Here is a 23,255-nt window from a genome sequence, read left to right as displayed (position 1 = left end):
TACACAGGGATTCAAAAATTGTTAGGATTTCGTCCCTTGCCTTTGCTTCTCTCCTACATTGCAAGGAGCATGGCCACAGATTGTTCCAGAACACTAAGTCTTACTGTGGTTACCACCAGAGAGGACTGACTCACACTCACACTGGCTCCCAGTAAAAAAATCTCAATCAGTAATGGTTGGACCAGTTTGGATCCTGTGACCACCCCTAGATCTATCAGCAGTGGCCAGAAGAACAGGGTGATTTAGTATAGATGTGGCCACTGGGAGCTCCTCTTGGGCTGCTGTTAGAGAAGGGGAATCACTGTGAGATAAAGAGTTGTCCCATTTGGCCAGGTGTGGTAGCTCACACCTGTAATCTCAGCACTTTAGGAGGCCAAGGCAGGAGGATGACTTGAGCCTAGGAGTTCGAGACCAGCCCGAGGCAACATAGTGAGACCCTGTCTCTACCAATAATAAAAATTAGCCAGGTGTGGTGATGTGCCTATAGTCCCAGCTATTCAGGAGGCTGAGGTGGGAGGATCACTTGAGCCCGGGAGTTCAAGGCTGCAGTGAACTATGTTCATGCTACTGTAGTCCTGCCTGGGTGACAGGGTGAGACCTTATCTTTTTTTAAAAAAAAAAAGTCACCCCATTTGCCATCCACTAAAAGGGCTCAACCTCTCCTCTTATTTCTACTCTTGTGGAAAATTTAGCCCAATTTTATAGTCCTTTCTCCAACCCTTATTACCACAGCCACACCAAATGATTGCATTTCATTGAGTCTATGTCACCATCAATTCTAACATGTACAATTATTTTATGTACCACTGAGAAAAAGAAAATGAGGTTCCTAATAAACTGTCACAAAATGCTAAGGTACCATTCATTATAAAATGCACCCTAGTTTTCAAGTTGTCAAAAAAGTAAGAAAAAGTATTTTTAGAATTGATGAAGGATCATATTTATTACTTTAAAGCAAAGTTCTATATTTTCATGCCTTGGTACCACTGCTCATTTTGTTTCTTCAGGCCATTTAAAAAATATTTGTAGACCAGGTAACAATGAATAAAACAAATTCAGCTTCTGCCTTCTTAACTTTTACTGCTTCTCTGCTTTTCATCTTCAGTGATCCCCTCTCCTCCTTTTCCGTTATCCTGTTATGAAGAACTTGCTGTGTGCCAGGCAGTCTTTTGAACACTAGGGCTCAACAAAAAAATATGATAATGTCCTTGTCCTCAAGGTTGTTATAGTGTGGGTAGTAAGGGCAGCGGGGTGTCGAGAGACAATCACATGAACAAATGAGTAAATAAAGGAGTTCAGGTCCTGTTAAAGTCTTCTTTTATTTATTTATTTATTTATTTATTTTAAGACAGAGTCTTGCTCTGTTGCCCAGGTTGAAGTGCAGTGGCTCAATCATGGCTCACAGCAGCCTCAACCTCCCAGGTTCAAGAAATCGTCAGCCTCCCAAGTAACTGAGGCTACAGGCATGCACCACCATGCCCAGCTAATTGTTTTTATTTTTTATTTTTGGTAGAGATGAGGTCTCCCTACGTTGCCCAGGCTGGTCCTCTTAGCTTCAAGTGATCCTCCCACCTTAGCCTCTCAAAGCATTGGGATTATAGGTATGAACCACCATGCCTGGCCCCATTAGTAAAATCTGTATAGGGTACTGTGGGCCCCAAAAGGAAGGGCCCCAAAAACAAGGAGTGAGAATACTTACTGTTAAGATGATTGTACGCTATTAAAAGAGTAATAGTCTTTTTGGAGAATTAATGTGTAGTTATTTCCAAAGATGTAGTTATTTACTGATTATTATCAGTAAATAATCAGTAAGTAGGCCAAGGTGTTTTCCAAAAACCAACTTGAATCACCTCAAATTTTCTAATGAATTTTACCTTCAAAAGGCACATGTTCCAGCCTGGGCAATGTAGTGAAACCCCGTCTTTACAAAGAATTTAAAAAAAGAATTAATCAGGCTTGGTAGTGTACACCTGTAGTCCCAGCTCCTCGGGAGGTTGAGATGAGAAGGTTGCTTGAGCCCAGGAGGTTGAGGCTACAGTGATCTCTGATCACGCCACTGTACCCCAGCCTGGGCAACAGAGTGAGACCCTGTCTCAGAAAAACAAAAAAGCAGGCATGTTGGCCTCCTTTCTTTTTGCAAACGTTAATGAATAGTTTGCAAGGACTTTTACAGCAACAAAGGAAGGCATTATCAGATTTATCTTAGTGTAGAGACAGTCTGCCCTTCTTTACATTAATTATCTACCTACTTTAAAAAGATTCTTTTTAACCTTGTGGTTCTTTTTCGAGCTTGAGTGGATGCTCCAGATCACATGCTCCAGCAAGAAGATAAGCAGAGCATCCAAGAAGGGTGGAGTGCAGGGCCATGCTGTGGCCCAGCAGCAGGGCTTATAGCAATGGAATTTGGAGGCTCTTTGGGCCTGAATCAGTGAGCAGCCATGGCAGGACCTTTCATTAGAGGGTTGCAGAGCTCAGACAGCATGAACCTAGTGCAGGATCCTTACCTCTCAAACAAGGATGCAAGCTAACATTAAACTCATTTTTATTGGCTTGAAAACATGCGAAGACAACCACAAGGTTTGGGAAGTAAAGAGTTTTTTTGAGGTTCATAGAAAGGTCAGCAGAGGGCCAGTGTTCATCTGCCTCCTCTGGCTATTGGAAAAAGAAAAACTTACCTACTGAGTCAGGGAAGAAATCCAAATTTAAACTACTCATCTCTCTTCCGGTTTATGAAGAGCTTGAAAATAAGCATTGTGATATTCAGGATTTTTTTTTTTTTTTTTGAGACAGGGTCTCACTGTTGCCCAGGCTTAGTGCAGTGGTGCTATCATGGCTCACTGCAGCCTTGACTTCCTAGGCTCAAGTGACCCCCCACCTCAGCCTCCTGGGTAGCTGGAACTACAGGAATGAGCCACCACGTTTGGCTGATTTCTTACTTTTTTTGTAGAGACAGGATGTCACTATGTTACCAAGCTGGTCTTGAACTCCTGTACTTAAGCGATCTTCCTGCCTTGGCCTCTGAGTGCTGGGATTAGAGGTGGGATTTTTATTTTTTAAACCTTCTAGGCCAGTATGTCTAGAGCAGGGTGCCTGGGGAGAGGGTGAAATTTGTGATGCCATCTCATCATTGAGCATATGGAGCCTTGTGGAGAGAGGTGAGCACCCATCATTTTTTTTTTTTTTTTTTTTTTTTTTTTTTTTTGTAGAGACAGAGTCTTGCTTTATTGCTCAGGCTGATCTCAAACTCCTGGCCTCAAGCCATCCTCTTATCTCCCAAAGTGTTGGGATTACAGACGGGAGCCAGTGTACCCAGCCCCAAGTTGTCTCTTCTTTTCTTTTTCTTTTTCTTTTTTTTTTTTGAGACAGAGTTTTGCTCTTGTTGCCCAGGATGGAGTGCATTGCAATAGCACGATCTCGGCTCACTGCAACCTCCGCCTCCCGGGTTCAAGTGATTTTCCTGCCTCAGCCTCTTGAGTAGCTGGGATTACAGGCATACACCACCACACCCGGCAAATTTTGTACTTTTAATAGAGATTGAGTTTCTCCATGTTGGTCAGGCTGGTCTCGAACTCCTGACCTCAGGTGATCCACCCCCTTTGGCCTCCCAAAGTTCTTAGATTACAGCCATGAGCCACCGTGCCCAGCTCGTATGGTTCTAAAGAAGCCAAGTTGCTTCTTTAAAGGGAAGGAGAAAAGATGGAATCTCTAGGTCAACTTTGTGATTTATAAGTAACAGTATGACAGTGAAGTGTGTGATTGGAGTGTACTGTACTTGTAAATGGAGATGCTCTACTGAGGGATGGTGGAAAAGCACCCTCAGCCCTTTTCAGAACTCGTTAGCAATAAAAAAGAGGGAGAGTGAAAGAAAAAGAAAAGAAACCCATCCTTTGAAATCAGCAAGAGTTTTATACATAGCAGTGATTTATGGGTGAACAGAGGAGGAACATTAAAAGAATAATTGCTGGCTGTTTATTTTGGGAGAGTATGTGTAGTCAGAGTTGAGGCACGGAGCATTGTTTTTTCTTTTACTTTGCACTATCTTCCATTAGTGTTAATAGGATCATATATTCAAGACTTTCCTTGGCTTGTTTCCCTGACATAAATGTTTGAATTCCTTGTTTTGGTATCATGTATTTTTAACAACAATAGCAGGAAAAAGAAATAATGTTGCTAGCTAAATTATTTTATATGCCTTATTGTGGATGTGATTTATTCTCATGGGTCCATGGCTATTAAGATTATCAGTTTAGATGATCTGTGTTTCTGATAGCTATTTCTAGATAGCTTTATAATTTGCCCAAGGGGTTTATTCAGGGGATGGCTACATGTATTTTTTATTTGGTGGAACAAGGTGAGTTTTAATCCAGTTATTTGAGCTCCAGGCCCTTACAGGTGCCACTGTCATCCAAAAGGCCAATAGAGTGGATTGTTCCTCTCATCGTGGTGTCTACCCTGGGGGCATTTATTAGGCAGTCACTTGATACACATTGACCTGACTTGCCCCCTTCGTAGAGGATTTAGTTCTTAGGGTTGCTGCTGCAGAATTCATTTATTCAGTTAGCAAATAGCAGTTGAGTTCCTGTTGTGCCTTCGGTATTGTTTCAGACTTGGTACTACTCTGCGTGAAGAGCCAGAATCAGACAATTCAAGGAAACCCATTAGAATGCTAAAATATCAGGTTTTAAAGGGACTTTAGAGATAATCTAATCTAGGGGCAGCAAGCTATTTCTATTAAAAGGACCAGAAAGTAAATATATTAGGCTTTGCAGGCCACATATGGTCTCTGATGCATATTATTTTTGTTTTTACAATCATTAAAAAATGTAAAAATTGTCTGGATGCCGTGCCTCACAGCTGTAATCCCAGAACTTTGGCAGGGAGGGATCACAAGGTGGGAGGATCACTTGAAGCCAGGAGTTCAAGACCAGTTTGGGCAACAAAGTGAGACCCCATTCTCTTCAAAAATAAAAATAAATTAGCCAGGTGTGGTGGTACACACCTGTAGTTGTAGCTATTTAGAAGACTAAGGTGAGAGGATGGCTTGAACCCAGGAGTTCAGGATACAGTGAGCTATGATCACGCCACTGCACTGAAGCCTGGGCAATAGAGTGAGACCCTGTCTCTTAAAAAACAAAAGTAAAAATTATTCTAGGCTGGGGGTAGATATATAGGCTAGATTTGGCCCATGAGCCATAGTTTGCCATTCCGTGATCAAATAGATTCCTCTCATTTTAACAATGAGGAAACTGAAGGCCAGAGGGTAAAGTAACCCCCAGCCCTTTTTCTAAGTGGTGACACTTAGAAAAGGATCCCTAGAGGTCAGGCCCATACTTCACAGTGCCAAGTCACCTTGCATATGTATAGCTTTGGTCCCAAGGGAAGTATGAATCTTAGTTAATTTTAAGACACTGGGTGCCTGTCACTTTCCAGGCACTGTGTCTGGGATTAAGGATGTACAGTTTGGTACAACGAAGACTTAGCTCTTAGTCAGCTTAGTTTGTGCAGGCAGATGAGATGGCTGTGTGGAATGTGGCATACAGAGACAAGCAGCAGGTACTGTGGAAGCACAGCCAGGCACTTCTCCCGAAGTGAGTGGGATGCTTCTGTGGATGAATGAATGAATTCATTCATTCATTACACACATCCCCACCCCCACCCCCACTTATGTTTTGGAAGCATCTGCCCCACCTAAAGGAATGGGACAGATCAGGATCTGGCTTCTCCCAGTTATTTGTTTCTTTCTTTAGGGATTGATACTTATATATGCCTGGGTAAGTAATGAGGTTAAAGAAACTAAAATGAAAGATTCAGACAACTACTGAAGAAAAGTGATTTATTTGGCAGTTGCTTTGTTTCACCAATTTATCTGGGCAGTGTCACTGAGACACATATGAAACCATATAAGATCAATCATAGAGCCTTTTAATATTCCAGAGCTTGAAGGGATTTTAGATCACTTAGCTATAACCTCTCTTTTTTTTCTTTTTCTTTTTTTTTTTTTTTTTAATAAAGACAGGGTTTCACCATGGTGGTCAGGCTGGTCTTGAACTCCCGACCTCAGGTGATCCGCCTGCCTTGGCCTCCAAAGTGCTTGGATTACAGGCATGAACCACCACGCCCGGCCTATAACCTCTCATTTAACAGATAAAGGGTATGAGGCCCAGAGATGTTAAATTACTTACTCTGGGTCACACAGCTAATTATTAGAATCTCAGGGTGGATTTTAGATACAAATAGAACCTAGTATAACCACTCAGATAATAACAAAGATTAATAATTATAGCTGACATTTACCTAAAGTTACTATGATATGTATAGTCATATATATAATCTCAATTCTGATAGTAACTCAATATAATAAATATAATAGGTTTACCATACCCATTATACAGCTGAAGAAACAAAACTTGGAGAGGTTAAGTCAATTTTGTCCAAAGCCACCAGGCCAATAAATGGTAGAGTCAGGATCTAGGCTCAAGGGCTTAACCATGGCAAAGCTCTTTATTCCCATTTGACTAAGTGCTTGGATTGTGCTTCTCCATTAGTTTCTGACATCCTGGTGGGCAAGAAGGGTGACCTTTTCATCTGTGTTTTCCTCCTCTGGGCTTGGCATATAACATTTGCTCAATAAATGTTTACAGGGTGCCGTAGCTCATGCCTGTAATCTCGGCACTTTGGGAGGTCAAGGTGGAAGAGTTGTTTTAGCCCAGGAGTTCAAGACCAGCTTGGGCAAGATGGCAAGATCCTATCTCTAGAAAAAAACAGTTATATGGGCACAGTGGTGGATGCCTGTAGTTTCAGTTGCTGGGGAGGCTGGTGACAAAGCAAGACCTCATCTCTATTAAAAAAAAAAATGTTTACAGAATAAATTAATCAATTCATGCTTCTTTAAACATTTGACACTTTGGTGATGAGTGAAGGGGAATTCAATGTCTGTGTTAGACCATGTCTCATCTGCTGATGGCTAGTCCTTTCATGAGACAGACTAATGTGGAGATTTGGGCTAGGAAAGCCTATTGCTCTACAGCTGTTTTACAGTGCCCCTGAACATTTTTGGGAATTAATGTGTACAGTAGAATTCTCTTTGAACATCAGAGTTTCCTTGAAGACCTGATAGCCTGCGTGGTTTCTCTGAATCTGATGATGTTTGTAGAGGGAACTGGAAGATTCTCTCTGTATGTGGTAGCTTCTTTTTGCACAGCCATTTTAATTTAAAACTGTAGTTTCAAACTATATTCTGAAGCATCCTGGGGTTTATGGGCTAGAGAATCAAGGAATTCTTTAAGAAAAATGAGGCATGGATTTGGCTTTCATTCAAATGATGCCTAAAACAAATGTCTTTGCTGCATTAATTCTTCAGTTCTGACAAACAAGAACAACCAACTCATTAAATGTACAGTACCTGGCAATGTTTTCTTGCCTTTCTTATATAAGTTGGATGTTTTTCTCATCTGACAATGGTAATACATGATGAATGAGAACAACCAACTCATTAATGTACAGTATCTTGCAATATTTTCTTCCCTTTCTTATATAACTTGAATGTTTTAATCATCTGACAATGGTAATACATGGGATTGCTCTACTGGACTTTTTTGAAGTCAAAGACCTTGAACAGATTTGTAGAGATTGTTCTAAAAAAAAAATCTTCCTACCTGGATTACTGGTTTTTGTTTGTTTGTTTGTTTGTTTTTATATAGAGAGAATGGGGAGAATGGGCTTTGTTTGCCATTCACTCTAAGCAGAATTTTTCTATATGGCATAGTAAAGCTGAAGTCCTTAGATTTCAGTTCAGAAAGATGTATCCTTTGAACCTAGGCCTCTGGGTTTATTCATGTAAGTCAATATACAGCATTAATAATTGCTGGATATCACTTGGGAGAAATTCCAAATTAAATAAAGAAGGCTTTCATTAGGTTATGAATAAACAGATTTAGGTTATATTGGTAAGATTCTTTAGGGATATTCAGGGGGTAGAGATGAATACAAGATACCCTTCTCATTTGCAGGCGTTTGAGAGATCTCTTAAAATAGAGAAACACAGGAATATTTGTTTTCCAACATAAAATAATTCAAAGACCTGCCCATGTTTTTTGTCAAAGCTTTGTTCTTTTCAAGCCCCATCTAATCCTACACAATTTTTTCTTCTGATTATATCAGGAAGAAAACCTCAATGGCTGCTTGCTGTTAACACCTACCTTTAAACATTTCTTAACTATTAAGTCTTTCATTTAACTATGTCAGAATATAACCCTGGTTTACTGCACTTTATATCTACTCCCCCCGCCTCTCAGCAATAGTAGTGTTGCCTCCAGTAAAAAGGGGAAGGCGGGGGGGGGGGGGGGGGGGGGGGATGGAAAGGATCGGTTCACTGCAAGGTAGCGTGCTGTGTTACCAGGTAAATAGAGGTGTGTGGGTTTTTTTCTATCTAATTTTTTATTTTGAAAAATTTAAAACAAACATATTAGTACAAAGGACAACCAAAAACCCCTTTACTTAGGTTTGGTAATTGCTAATATTTTGCCACATTTGGTTAATCTTTCTTTATAAATACATATTTATACTAGGTGGTGGGGCAGACATCATGATCCTTTATCTCTAAATTTATCAGTATTCTAAATGTAAGGGGGATATTTTTCTTCATAGCCGCAATACCATTATCATGCCTTAGAAATTTAATATTGATTCCATAATGTCATCTAATATAGGGTCCATGTTTAAATTTTGCCTTTGATCACCTAGCTGATAAACAAATCATGTCAAAACTTAACGGCTTAAAACAACCACAGTTTATTAGTGCTCATAATTCCGTGGGCCATTTGGGTGGTTCTTCTAGTGTGGATTAGGCTCAGCTGATCAGTTGGGCTCCTTCATACCTCTGGAGTCAGCTGCTGGACTGACTAGTTGCTGGCTGGTCTAAGTCGGCCTCAGTTTGAATGGCTTGTCTTTGCTCCAGAGGAGTCTCTCATCCTCCAGCACGCAAGAACAGTCTTGTTCCCATAGCTTATGGGCAGGTTCTGCGAGTGGAAGAGTGTAAAGCCTTTTAAGGCCTAGGCTTGGAATTGGCACCGTGTTGCTTCTGCAATCTTTTGGTCAAAGCAAGTCACAAGCTCCTCTTGATGGGAATAACTGCAAAGTCATATTGCTCAAGGGCATGGATACAGGGGTATGAACAATCATAGCCATTTTTGCAATCTCTCATACCCCTATTGTCCAAATACTGTTAATAACAATGTTAATCATTATAACTGTCAGTTTGTTTTTAATCCAGGATCCAAACAAGATTACACATTAAATTTCGTTGTTATGCATCTTTAGTCTAGGAGTCTCCTCCCTTATTTATGTTTTATGATTTTTTTAAAAGATTCCAGGCTTTTTTTTTTAACAATATCTCACAATCTGAATTTGTGTAATTATTTCTGCATAATTATATACAGGTTAAATATTTTGGGCGAGAATTCTAAATAGCTGAGGTTGTACATTTCCCATTTAATCACAAAAGGAGACACATGATGTTAGTTTGTCCAGATCATTAATGACGCTAAGTACAATCACCGGCTGAAGTGGGGGTCTGCCAGATTTTGTAGTCATGAAGGTGCCATTTCCTGGAGACAGATTTGTTTTAAGTCTGGACATTCGGTGTTAACATTCTTCCAATCACACCAACATATATTCATGAGATACCTATTGCATATCTAGTCTGATTCAGTGCTATGGGATCTTAAAGAATGATAAGGAATGTTCCCTTCTGAAGAAATATATAGTTTTCTTGAGTCACTCTTTTAAAGACTGAACAAATAGTAGAAGAATGGTGATTCTAAGTTAAAAACTTTTTTTTTTTTTTTGAGACAGAGTCTTACTCTGCTGTCCAGGCTAGAGTGCAGTGGTATGATCTTGGCTCACTGAAACCTCCGCCTCCCGGGTTAAAGCCATTCTTCTGCCTAAGTCTCCCAAGTAGCTGGGATTACAGGCGTGTGCCACCACACCTGGCTAATTTTTGCATTTTTAGTAGAGACAGGGTTTCACCATGTTGGCCGGGCTGATCTTACACTCTTGGCCTCAAGCAATCTACCAGCTCAGCCTCCTAAAATGCTGGGATTACAGTCATAAGCCATCGCTAGGTTAAAAACATTTTTTTAAAAGTTTTAAAGTTAAAAAGTTTATGAAAACTTTTTTTTTCTTTAGCTTAATTAAGTATACAAACTGAACACTTCAGGGTAACCAATACCCAGATTAAGAAACAGAATATAACCAGCATCTCAGTAAGACTAATTTTTTTGCAGCCAGTCAAGCCGACCCAGTTCCTTTCCTCTTTGGGGCCTGGTGTGCAATAGCTGCAAACAGTGGCTTCCTTGGTAGTGTATGCAACCTGTTTCTTGTATGAATTGCTCTAAGGGATCTTGGAGACAGCCCTTTCAATGTACGTTCATGTCTCTGATCTTGTACTGTCCCCAGTGCAGGCTTCAAACAGTGGAGGTGCCTTTGGAAACCCTCAAGGAGCCATGGCCAGGCTTCATACTGGCCAGGTCATCATGTTTATCCACATCAAGGAGATGTGATTGAGGCCCTCCGCAGGGCCAAGTTCAAGTTCCCTGTCCACCAGAAGATTCACATCTGAAAGAAGTGGGACTTTACAAAATTCCATGTAGATGATTTTTGTTGTTTGTTTGTTTGAGACAGAATTTCGCTCTTGTTGCCCAGGCTGGAGTGCATTGGCACAATCTTGGCTCACAGCAACCTCCGCTTCCCAGGTTCAAGCGATTATCCTGCCTTAGTCTCCAGAGTAGCTGGGATTACAGGTATGCCTCACCACGCCTGGCTAATTTTGTATTTTTAGTAGAGATGGTGTTTCTCTGTGTTGATCAGGCTGGTCTCAAACTCCCAACCTCAGATGATCCGTCTGCCTCCACCTCCCAAAGTGCTGGGATTATAGGCGTGAGCCACTGCGCCCAGCCTTTTTTTTTTTTTTTGAGGCAGAGTTTTTCTCTGTCTCCCAGGCTGGAGGGCAGTGGTGCGATCTCAGCCCATTGCAATCTCCACCTCCTGGGTTCAAGCAATCCTCCTGCCTCAGCCTCCCCAGTAGCTGGGACTACAGGCACATGCCACCACCCCCATCTAATTTTTATATTTTTTAGGTAGAGACGGGGTTTCACCATGCTGGCCAAGTGGTCTCAAACTCCTAGCCTCAAGTCATTCGCCTACCTCAGCCTCCCAAATACTGGGACTATAGGCGTGAGCCACAATGCCCAGCCAGTGAAGATTAATTTGAAGACATGGTGGCTCTGGGATGAGAAGCGGCTCAGCCCAGATGACTGTGGGGTCAAATACATCCCCAGTCATGGCCCTCTGGGCAAGTAGCAGACCCTGCATTCACGAGGGCTTCCACTGTGCTGCTCCCTCCTAATGCCCACCAATAAGTCCTCCTTCCTATCCAGAAAAAAAAGATACTGATTTTTAACTGTATGGAACTTATATCCAAATGGTCATTGTCCTTTTCAATGCCAAATTATGAGTGATTCAAGAAAATCAGTATTATTTTAAGTTCAAAATAGTGTTTTTCAATTTGATCACTCTGTACTGTATTCAGGCTTGATTCAGAGTAACTTTTCGGCATGTCCAATTGTCAAAATCTCTTTTATTTCATTTCTGTCTTAGAGCAGAAGGTGACTTCTTTTCCAAGGATAGCCTTTCCTTTGTGTGTTCTATCCTCTCCCCTCTTGAGGTGCTAGGGTCTGGTCCTACTGTTTCTTTCCTGCATCTTCTCCATCTATCTTCTATCTTCAGCTTTTCCTTTTCTTTTATCTCTTGTTCCTCCCCTTATACTCTTATTAACAGTCTTGCTGCTGCTTCTCATCAGGCTACTTACTTTTCTTTCCCTTTCTTTCCTTTTATTGCCAAACTTCTTAAAAGACTCCCTCCTCTTCCTCTTTAACCCATTCATCCAGTTGCCCTTTGAAACTTGGTTTCTTTCCCCACAGTTCCAGAGAATTCCTTTGACAAACTCCTACTTATTAAGTCAGCCATTTGTTTAGCCTTTGTTCTTTTAGATTTTTGCTTCCTTTGGAAGCCTCACCCATCTTCCCTTTGAGAATGCCTCCTTCCTCAGTTTCCATTGCTGTGTGCTCTTGGTTCTTTGCCTGCTGCTCGGAGCTCTCCTTTAAGAGTTTTGTCTACTCCAAAAAAGAGCAGAGTCACCCAGGCTGGAGTACAGTGGTGTGATCTCAGCTCACCGAAGCCTCCACATTCCAGGCTCAAGTGATCCTCCCCGCTGAGCCTCCCACGTAGCTGGGACCACAGACACATGCCACCACACCTGACTAACTTCTGTAATTTTTGTAGAGATGGAATTTCACCATGTTGCCCAGGCTGGTCTCAAACTCCTAAGCTCAGGGTATCTGCCCACCTTGGCATCACAAAGTGCTGGGACTACAGTTGTGAGCCACTGCGCTTAGCTGAAAATCGCATTTTTTAGGACCTTTTATCATAGTCTAAGTGTTGTTATGTTGGCAATTTATTTGCAGTTTGAAGATTGTAGTGTTAATGGCAAACTCTAAATTAAATTGATGTACATTTTCTGCACCCTAGTTTCTTGATGCTGTGCCTAGCAGGAACTCAATAAATGTTCATTGGAATCATTCATTCATTCAATTATTTATTTATATGTTCAATAAATGTTTACTAAATGACTAGTTAGTTAATTGAATTGTTAATTCAATGGTAGATTCCTTTTTTTCAATTTATCTAAATGTGGGGTTTGTTTTGTCTTTTTCTCTCAACCTCTGTTGAAATTTGTTTTTCCTAATTTGGGCAATTACTAATTATATGACTCTTGGATAAGTCACTTAACCTTCAGAAATCAATTTTCTGGTTTTTCAACAGGGAAGATAATAGTGGCTACTTTCTGGGTTGTTGTAAGGATTGGATTTTTAAAAAACGCATGTTAACACATGCCTAGCATATAGTTATAGATCTGTAGTAATAGATGTTAGCTATTCTTCTTTTTTTTTTTTTTAGATGGAGTTTCTCTCATGTTGCCCAGGCTGGAGTTCAGAGGTGCGATCTCAGCACACTGCAACCTCCGCCTCCCAGGTTCAAGGGATTCTCCTGCCTCAGCCTCTTAAGTAGCTGAGATTACAGGTGCCTGCTACCATGCCGGGCTAATTTTTGTATTTTTATAGAGACGGGGTTTCCCCATGTTGGCTAGGCTAGTCTTGAACTCTTGACCTCAGGTGATCTGCCCGCCTCAGCCTCCTAAAGTGCTGGGATTACAGGCATGAGCCGCTGTACCTGGCCTCATTATTATTCTTAATAGAATGTATCAGGTGCTAGGTTTTGGTCCTCACAGTAAACATCTTGAAGTAGGCATTGCTTTCCCCCTATTTCAAAGAAATAAATTTAGACTCAGAGGATTTAAATAATTTGCCAGAGGACACAGAGCTAATAAATTGCTGATATGGGATATCCAATTCCATAGCTTGTCCCTTTTACCTACACCAAAAAGCTTTCGGCATCTTGTATGACACTTAGAAATGAACTAGGAGTGACTTTATAGTGACTAAAATTAGCTAACGTTCTCATTTGCCTTCTGAGAGGTAGGACATACCAAGGGAGTTCTGGCCTGTTGGAGAAACTCCAGTCCTGAAGGTTAGAGTAATAAGATTTTATCTTAAAACCACAGAATTCCAGAGTTTAAAAGGATTTTATGTAGCATTTACTCTATTCAATTACTGAATTCTCTCTCTATCCCTCTAGTCAAGGGGTCATCTGGTTTTTTCTTTTTTCTTTTTTAAAGTCGAGGTTTCACCATGTTGGTCAGGCTGGTCTTGAACTCCCGACCTCAGGTGATCCGCCTGCCTTGGCCTCCAAAGTGCTTGGATTACAGGCGTGAGCCACCACACCTGGCCTGGTTTTTTCTTTAACCCTTCCAATGACAGAGAAGTCATCATTCACCCTCTCCCACTCCCAGGGCAGCTCACTCTAATCATGAGATAGCCTTTCCTTACATCAGACTGAACTCCCTCCCTATGTCTGAAGTAAGTGGAACCTGTTTCCTAGGGCATCCGTTCAGATTCTTGCACTTTACTCTCTATCATAACCCCCAAACACTTTATCCTCACCAGGGTAGCAGTTTCAGGCCTTTAATTCCTAGCTACCCTTGAACAAACACAACGGGGGTTCACTATTTTTCTTCTAAGTGTGATATAGTTGACTATGTCATGAACATTTTGCTTCTCCTCCAGTTTTTCTCTTAATACGTGGTACCACCATCTAGCCAGTTGTTTAAGCTAGAAACCCAGGAGTTTGTTCCCTTTACCATTCATATACCATTCGTCAGCAAATATTTTCATTCTTTTTTAAAAAATTTATTTGTCTGGGTGTGGTGGCTCACACCTGTAATCCTAGCACTTTGGGAGGCCAAGGTGGGCAGATCACCTGAGATCAGGAGTTCGAGACCAGCATGGCTAACATGGTGAAACCCTGTCTCTACTAAAAATATAAAAATTAGATAGGCATGATGGAGGGTGCCTGTAATCCCAGCTACTAGGGAGGCTGAGGCAGGAGAATCACTTGAACCCTGGAGTCAGAAGTTGCAGTGAGCCAAGATCACACCACTGCATACCAGCTTGGGAAACAGAGTAAGACTTCGTCTCATAAAAAAATAAATATAGAATTCATTTGTCTTTTTATTTTTTTAATTGTAATTAAATTTCAAAAATTTTATTAAGAAAAAAAACAAGTATCACCTCAAGTATTTTCTTTCTTATCCCCAAGTATAAAATCCTCTCCCCTACCATTACGCTAGTCCAGGCCACCATTCTCTCTCCCCAATTCCTAAGTCTTGCCTGCTCCCTACACTCCCTTCTCCACAGAGAAACCAGAATTATCTCTCTCTCTCTCTCTTTTTTTTTTTTCGAGTCAGAGTCTCGCTCTGTTGCCCAGGCTGTAGTGCAGTGGTGCAATCTTGGCTCACCACAACATCCGCCTCCCGGGTTCAAGCGATTCTCCTGCCTCAGCCTCCCGAGTAGCTGGGACTACAGGCACACACCACTATGCCTGGCTAATTTTTGTATTTTTAGTAGAGACGGGGTTTCACCATGTTGACCTGGCTGGTCTTGAACTCCTGACTTCATAATCTGCCCGCCTCAGCCACTCAAAGTACTGGGATTACAGGCATGAGCCACTGTGCCTGGCTTGAATTCTCTCTTTAAAGCACAAATCAGATTACATTATTTCCCTGATTAAAACTCTTCTTTGATCTCCCCTTGCCCTTTGAACAAAATTCAAAGTGTTTTCCATGGTCAACAAGGTTCTGTCTCATCTCAAGCGTTCTGTTTTCCCTGTTGCTTACCCAGCCTTGGTCTCTGTTCTTTTTTGTGTTCCTTGGACATGCCAAGCCTTTTCTTGCAGCCGAACCTTGTACTTCTTGTATCTGTTGCCTGCACTCTTTCCCTAGCTTTGCAAATGCCTGGCTCATTCTCATCTTTCAGATCTCAGTTGACATCTCACTTTCTCAGAGAGGCCTGACCCCATCACTCATCTAAGGCCCCATCTTATCATTGTGTAATTATCTATCTGCATTGTCATCTCTCCTCACGAGAACATTAGTTCTTTGGTGACTGGACCTACCTTACATTAACAATTGTATCCTCTATAAGTGTCACAGTAGCTGGCTCATAGAAGGAACTGAATAACTATCTGAGAAATAAATGAATGGACTCATAATTGACTGAAAGGGTGTTGGAGTCATATTAAAAATGAATTTGAGGTCAGGTGTGGTGGCTCATGCCTGTAATTCCAGCAATTTGGGAGTCCAAGGCGGGCGGATCACTTGAGGTCAGGAGTTCGAGACCAGCCTGGCCAACACAATAAAACCCTGTTTTTATTAAAAATACAAAAATTAGCTGGGCGTGGTGTCACCTGCCTGTAGTCCCAGCTACTCCCGAGGCTGAGGCAGGAGAATCCCTTGAACCTGGGAGGCGGAGGTTGCAGTGAGCTGAGATCGAGCCACTGTAGTCCAGCCTGGGAGACAGAGCGAGACTCCATCTCAAAAAAAAAGGGAAATTTGAACCTGAGCTTTGCCATTTCTGTATGACTTTGGGCAAATTATGCTATCTCACTGGGCTTTAGTTGGCTCATCCGTATAATAGCAATTCTGTCTACATCACAGAATGTTGTGCAGGTCAATTAAGATATTGGCTGTGAATGTACCCACCACCATACCTGATACATATTAGGTATTCAGTCCACAACCAGTCAAAGCCAGGTACTTAATGCATAGAAGAGTTCTGTCAAGTTTCAGCCTCATTAATGGAACTGTTTGTGTGTTGTGCTGTGTGTGTGTGATCCATAAGATGCCTGTGACTTCCCTCAGGTAACACTTACCTGGCTGGGAAGACAGTTCTAACCCAGGGTGTCAGCTGTTGCACTGAGTGATACTCAATCTGATTACCCAGAGGTGCCAAGCACAGAGCCTTCACTGCAGAACTGAACACAGACCCTAAAATCTAAATGATCAAACCTAACATCGTGTGGCCCAGGCTGGTTGTCAAGATAGATGCTGTGTCTAGACAGTTATCTCCCTTGGGAAATCACAGTTGCTCTAAAAGGAGGCACGTGGTCTCCTGTTAAGAATACAAAACAGGCCTGTGAGCTGTTGAGGGCGAGGCTGCTCCATGAGGTTGCATGGACCTATGGAGCAGAGCCTGGGGAAAGAAGCTGTCTGCTTCTATACTCATGGGAATCTCTGGATCATGGTGGTGGCCTTCTTCTTCACTCATATCGGGACAGCAGAATCCGTGGTGCATGGGAAGGTGGAAACATAGCTATCAGCTTTCCCAGTGGCAGTGATTCTGTGCCTCCACTCAAGAGTGTTGGGAGGAATTGAAAGGCAAGTCTGGAATATGCATTACCTGCTGGGGAGGGGAGCAGAAATCTCCCTGCAACCTGCGTGCTTGGCATGATGATCTAGGTGGCTCCCTTCTGAATGCTGTTTGGATGAGTGTTTTAAGGTGAGGACTCTAGAATTAGATAGTTCTGGCCCTGGGTTCAAATCCTGGCGATGAAGTGACTTTGATCAAGTTATTTAATGTCTTAGCCATAGTTCGCTGATTATTAGATGGAGGTAATAATGACCTGTATCTTATCTAGTTGCTGTGAGGATTAGATGATATAGTGCCTGCAAAAATATTAGCTTAGTGCCTGGCACATAGCCAGTGTTCAGTAAATGATCATTCTTTTTATTAGCCAGGATAATTCAGGATTTTGAGTTTAGTATTTCTTTTTCTTTTTCTTTTTTTCTTTTTATTTATTTTTTTCTGCCCTCTGTGAACAAAAGGTTTGGTACTTCTGATGAACCTTACCTACACTGAACTTTCAGTCCTGCTTAGGGGAAGCTGCTAGCTGTGTGCCTTGGACTAGTTATGGAACCTCTCTGAGTCAGTGTTCTCATCTGTTACATGCAGTTTACAGTTCCTATCTCACAGTGAGGATAAAATAAGATCAGAGCACCTGATACGTAGTAAGTGCTCAAAACACTTATTTCCTTCCCTTTGGTTCTCGAGTATCTGAACTACGGTCCCTTTAAGCTTGTTAAGATTCCTCACTAGCCTTGTATGCAGCTGTGGGCAGAGAGCTTTGGCAGAAGGAAAGACTTTTTGTTTTTTTTTAAATGACTGTTTCATAATCTGTTGGCTCAAATGCTGCTACCACACCCTGTGCCTCTCAGGGTCCCTGGGTCCTGTTGCAGTTATCATATGCCTCACCTTTAACCTAAATGACCCTGGGAAGTGGCTGCTATGGAAGGATTTACTGAATACAAAATGGATTTTCTTCCTTGCTCTTTGGGGCAAAGCTGGCTCAGAGATTCTTAGCTGCAGGGGGAGGGGCTGGCAGGCCTGAACCGCAGTTGGACTTAGCGGCCAGGGGTTTTCTGGTTTTCATTAAAATTCTCTGGCTGTCTTTCGGGATAGCTCCATTGGATATGACTGTGCACTGGAGCCGGTTGTGCTGTTCTCTCAGCTATACACACCCATCAAATTACAGTGCCCCTGAGGACGAGAGAAAATTGAAGGTAGGGAATAGCCTGGCTGAGGGGTCTTGCTCAGTAATCTTTGTGGTAAGGGGCCTCTATTTATAACTGCAGAGCTTGGGTTTTGCAAAGTCTTAAATACAGTTGAGGAGGCAGACATGGCTGAGCTGGGAATGGGTTGCAGAGAGAATCCTGTTACAGCTTGCTGTTGAGGACAGACTTGCTCTTGAAGACAGATGGAGGTTTCCTGGCAGCTGTCGGGAGTCCCCAAGTGTTACATTAATGAAAATGGCCTGATATGATTATTCTTTTTTGTTTTTGTTTGTTTGTTTGTTTTTTCATTTGATTTGATCATTCTTTGGAAGTACTTGATACCTTCATATGCCCAAGGGGTTTGGGGTTGGGCAATGCAGTTTTCTGAGGGTGACAGGGTGAATAAAAGAGGTTTGAGATATTTATTTATTTATTATTGCTTTCTTAATTCCCAATGTGGTAGCAGAGGATTCAGTTTGGAATGTTAATTTCTGGTGGCCGTAAGAATCTCACTTGAGACTAAAAGTTAAACCTGCAAACCTAGGTTCAAATCATGACTCTGCTATTAACTTGCTTTATGACGTTGGGCAAGTTAACTTTCCTGGATCTCAGCTTCACAGTGTGGTTGTAGGGATTAAATGAGATAAATTATGTAAAGCTCTTGGCATATTGAGTGTTCTCAACAAATGGGAGATGTTATTATAAATTGGCCTAGATTTAACCTGTCACTCCAGCTTGCCAAGATGTATTCCAATTCTGTCCTGTAAAACATTTGTTCTGCATCCCTCCCAGCTTTGTATCATTTAAGAACTTGAGGCAGGCCGAGCTCGGTGGCTCACGCCTGTAATCCCAACACTTTAAGAGGCTGAGGTGGGCAGATCACCCAAGGTCAGGAGATCGAGACTAGCCAACATGGTAAAACCCCGTCTCCACTAAAAATACAAAAATTAGCTGAGTATGGTGGTGTGTGCCTGTAATCCTAGCTACTTGGGAGGCTGAGGCAGGAGAATCATTTGAACCTGGGAAGCAGAGGTTACAGTGAGCCGAGATCGTGCCATTGCCCTCCAGCCTGAGCGACAGAGTGAGACTCCATCTCCAAAAAAAAAAAAAAAAGAATTAGAAGCAAACATGTTCCCTAGGGCAGGCTGAAGCTCCTTTCCCCGGAAAAATACACCAAAACCATATTATTATGTTTCCCAAGTAGGTGCTTAAGATGTCGCGTAGTTTGTATCTAGGTAACTTAGAAAAAATGGATTTTTCTTTTTTTTTTGAAGATGGGAAAAAAATGGATTTTTCTATCATTCTTGCTGGATAGATCATGAGAAAGCCATTTTAATTGATGTTGTGTATAAATGTTCCCTGATGTTACTCCCAGGAGAGGATCATTAAGGTTGCTATTTGCCTTTAGAGTAAACTCCTTTTCCAGTCTTTTTTCCTTTTACTCTACTCTTCAAACCCTGTGGTCTAGCTATGGTGGACTGCTTACATAAAAATAATTAATGCGAAACATACAGTGCATATGAAAGAATGTTTTAGATGCATATTTACAATTTAAAGAAGAACATTAAAATTGTGGCCAGATGCAGTGGCACATGTTTGCAATTCCAGCTACTCAGGTGGCTGAGGTTGGAGAATTGCTTGAGGCCAGGAGTTCAAGACCAGCCTGGGCAAAATAGTAAGACAATGTCTCAAAAAATGAAAGAAAGAAAATTGTGAATTTGCCATCCAATTTATGAAATGGAACATTATTGGTACCCTAGAAGCTGTTTGTCCACTCTCTGCCCTGAAATCATACCCTGTTTCCTCCTCACAGACATAATGATATCCTGACTTTTGTGTTCATCATTCTCTTTTCTGTATGGTTTAACTACCTGTGTTTGTATTACTAAAACATGGTTTTTTTTTTAAAGCAAGAAGCAAGCACAAACCTAGCAAGCTTTTTAAGTTACTATTGTCACTTTTAGATATAAACTCTGGCTCATAATCTGGCTTTAGATTTCCAGGGGGTTTAAAAGACTCTAATGGGGAAGTCAGTGGGCAAGGATGTGAGTGAATCCTAGGAAATAAGGATCACTACTATTGAGACATCTGACAGGGTGGTGGTGTGGGCAGACACTGGACATCTGGTAGGAATATGGTCACAGAGAGTGGGTGGCTCTGTCTTTTCTACTTCCAGTCTCTCTTTGGCCTCCTTTCTACTCTTAAGGAGCAGGTCAAAGCAAAACTCTTCTGTAGGAAGTGAATGTCACCAACTAACCCAAACGAATAGTGTGGAGGAGATGAGCAGGTGCTTCATCAGCACATGGTTAAGACAAATAGAGGCGGAAAAGAACCTGGACCAAGTTTACCTATGCATTTTTTGTCATGTTAAAAAGTGAATATGCAGGCTGGGCGTGGTAGCTCACGCCTGTAATCCCAGCACTTTGGGAGGCTGAGGTGGGCGGATCACTTGAGATTGAGAGTTCGAGACCAGACCGACCAAAGTGGAGAAACCCCGTCTCTGCTAAAAATACAAAATTAGCTGGGTGTGGTGGCATCCACCTCTAATCCCAGCTACTCAGGAGGCTGAGGCAGGAGAATCTCTTGAACCCAGGAAGCGGAGGTGGCAGTGAGCCGAGATCACACCATTGCACTCTAGGCTGGGCAACAAGAGCGAAACTCTGTCTCAAAAAAAAAAAAAGAGAGAGAGAACACGTAGCACCACTTTAGCACCACTTTTGGAATATTCTTACCCAAACGTTGACTCCTAAAATCTCACCAAGCCTCTAGAGCTAACTTTCATATATTGGAAAGATGGGGGAAAGCATGACAAGTTGAATTTCACTCTAAAGAAACAAACAGAAAAATTTAGAATGTAGAACATTCTGTCAGACAACTGACTTGGCTTCTGTAACAAGTCAGTGACATGGAAAAAATAATAAAGTGACTTAAGAATTATAACCAGATGTCATGTGTGAACCTTGTTTGGCTTAGGATAGTCTGTGTATTAGTTTGCTAATGCTGTCATAACAAAATACCGCACACGGGGTAGCTTACACAACAGAAATTGATATTTTCACAGCTCTGGAGGCTAGCAGTCCAAAGTCAGGGTGCTGGCAGGATTGGTTCCCTCTGAGGCCTCTCTCCTTGGCTTGCAAATGGCTGCCTCTTGCCACCTCCTTGCGTGGTCATTGCTCTGTATATGCACACTCCCAGTGTCCTGCTACATGTCCTAGACTCCTCTTTTTATAAGGACACCAGTTAGATTGGATTAGGGCCCACCCTAATGACCTCATTTTAACTTAATTACCTCTTTAACGACTCTATCTCCAAATACATGAACAGTCACATTCTAAGGCACTAGGAATTAAGCCTTCAACATATGAACTTGTGGGGGGACACAATTTAGTTTAATTGCAGAGACTTTTTCTTTTTCTTTGAGACGAAGCCTCACTCTGTCGGCCAGACTGGAGTGCAATGGCACGATCTTGGCTCACTGCAACCTCTGCCTCCTCTCCTGCCTCAGCCTCCTGAGTAGCTGGGATTACAGGTGTGTGCCGCCATGCCCAGCTAATTTTTATATTTTTAGTAGAGATGGGGTTTTATTATTTTGGCCAGGCTGGTCTTGAACTCCTGACCTCAGGTGATTTGTTCTCCTCGGCCTCTGAAAGTGCTAGGATTACAGGTGTGAGCCACTGAACCCAGTCAAAAAAAGACTTTTTTTTTTTTTTTTTTTTTTGAGACAGTGTTTTACTTTGTCACCCAGGCTGGAGTGCAGTGGCGTGAAAACGGCTCACCACAGCCTTGACCTCCTGGGCTCAAGCAATCCGCCCACTTCAGCCTCCCAAGAAGCTGAGACTACAGGCATATACCACCACACCCAACTAATTTTTTTATTTTTTGAAGAGACGAGGTCTCACCACATTGCCCAGGCTGGTCTTGAACTCCTGGGCTCAAGCGATCCTCCCACTTTGGCCTCCCAAAGTGCTGGGATTATAGGCACGAGCCACCACACCTGGCATTGAAAAGACATTAAAAAAATTTTTTTAAGATAGCTTTTGGGTTACAAGTGGTTTTTGGTTACATAGGTAAATTGTACAGTGATGACTCCTGAGATTTTAGTGCACCTGTCCACCAAACAGTGTACACCATACCCAATATGTAGTCTTCTATCCCTTACCCACCTTGCCCACTCCTTCCCCAGGTTCCAAATTTCATTATGCTGCTCTGTATTGTTTTTGTGTCCTCATAGCTTAGGTCCCACTTAAGTGAGAAAATAAGTATCTAGTTTTCCGTTCTTGATTTACTTCACTTAGAATAGTGGCTTCCAGCTCAATCCAAGCTGCTGCAAAATACATTATTCTGTTCCTTTTTATGGCTGAATAGTATTCCATGGTGTATCTATACCACATTTTCTTTATCCACTCATTGGTCAATGGGCATTTAGGTTGGTTCCATATCTTTGTGATTGTGAATTGTGCTGCTACAAGTATGCATGTGCTGTGTAAAAAGACATTTTTGAGATGCTGGGGGAAATTTTATGGACTGGGTATTGGATGATATCAAGGAATTGCTTTTATTCAGGTGTGAGAATGGTAGTATAATGTAAGAAGATGAATAATATAGAGATGACTTTTGAGGTATATAAGAATAAAATGGTATGATATAGAATTTGTTTAAAAATATTTAAACAGCCTGGGTGCAGAGGTTCATACCTATAATCCCAGCACGTTGGCAGTCTGAGGCAGGTGATTTACTTCATCCCAGAGGTTGAGGCTGCAGTGAGCTGTGATGACACCACTGCACTCCAGCCTGGGCAACAGAGTGAGGCCCTGTCTCAAAAAACATAATAATAAAATATTTAAACAAAGAAAAAATAAGGGGGAAAACGGGATAGATTAAATTAACATGTCAAAATCTTGGTAATTGTTGAATTTTGGTAATGAGTATAGGGGCTCTACTTTTATATATGTTTGAAAACTTTGTATCATATATTTAAAATATTTGAACACAACACAAAAGAGTTTAATGGCAGCGGGGTTGTTGGTGATGACTGTCTTCAGTGTGTCTGTCTCTTAAGTTATATGTCTTTAGTCTGGTTGGCTACTTCCTGTGGTAGTCACGTTGGGGTCTTCTGTTGCTTGTCTTTGGACTAGATCTCTAACTGTTTCTTGTATACCACTTGTATACTTCCAGGAGCTTTTTTTTGTTTGTT

At 41.7% G+C, this 23,255-nt stretch overlaps 1 protein-coding gene and 1 non-coding gene across 3 annotated transcripts in view; both read left to right on the top strand.

The window, feature by feature from the left end:
- The window catches only part of RAB30 (RAB30, member RAS oncogene family), a 97,312-nt gene that overhangs the window by 23,355 nt on the left and 50,702 nt on the right, over positions 1–23,255 (top strand). The window contains exon 1 of one of the 2 annotated variants that reach the window (XM_012469567.3): positions 17,676–18,070. The exons of the other annotated variant lie outside the window; for it this stretch is intronic. The gene's annotated coding sequence lies outside the window, so the exon portion shown is untranslated. Of the gene's footprint in view, positions 1–17,675; positions 18,071–23,255 lie in introns of those variants that run through there. 2 annotated transcript variants of the gene reach the window in all.
- Positions 10,278–10,412, top strand: LOC135270307 (small nucleolar RNA SNORA70). The gene has a single exon (XR_010338467.1). It is a non-coding gene; the product is annotated as a small nucleolar RNA SNORA70 (small nucleolar RNA).

Source organism: Aotus nancymaae, unplaced genomic scaffold, assembly GCF_030222135.1.
Source record: "Aotus nancymaae isolate 86718 unplaced genomic scaffold, 86718_ANA_hifiasm-v0.15.2.pri h1tg000059l, whole genome shotgun sequence".
In the NCBI taxonomy this organism is placed as follows: Eukaryota; Metazoa; Chordata; class Mammalia; order Primates; family Aotidae; genus Aotus; species Aotus nancymaae.
The sequence above is the reverse complement of the archived record's forward strand: the minus strand, read 5'-3'. Positions and strand labels throughout refer to the sequence as shown.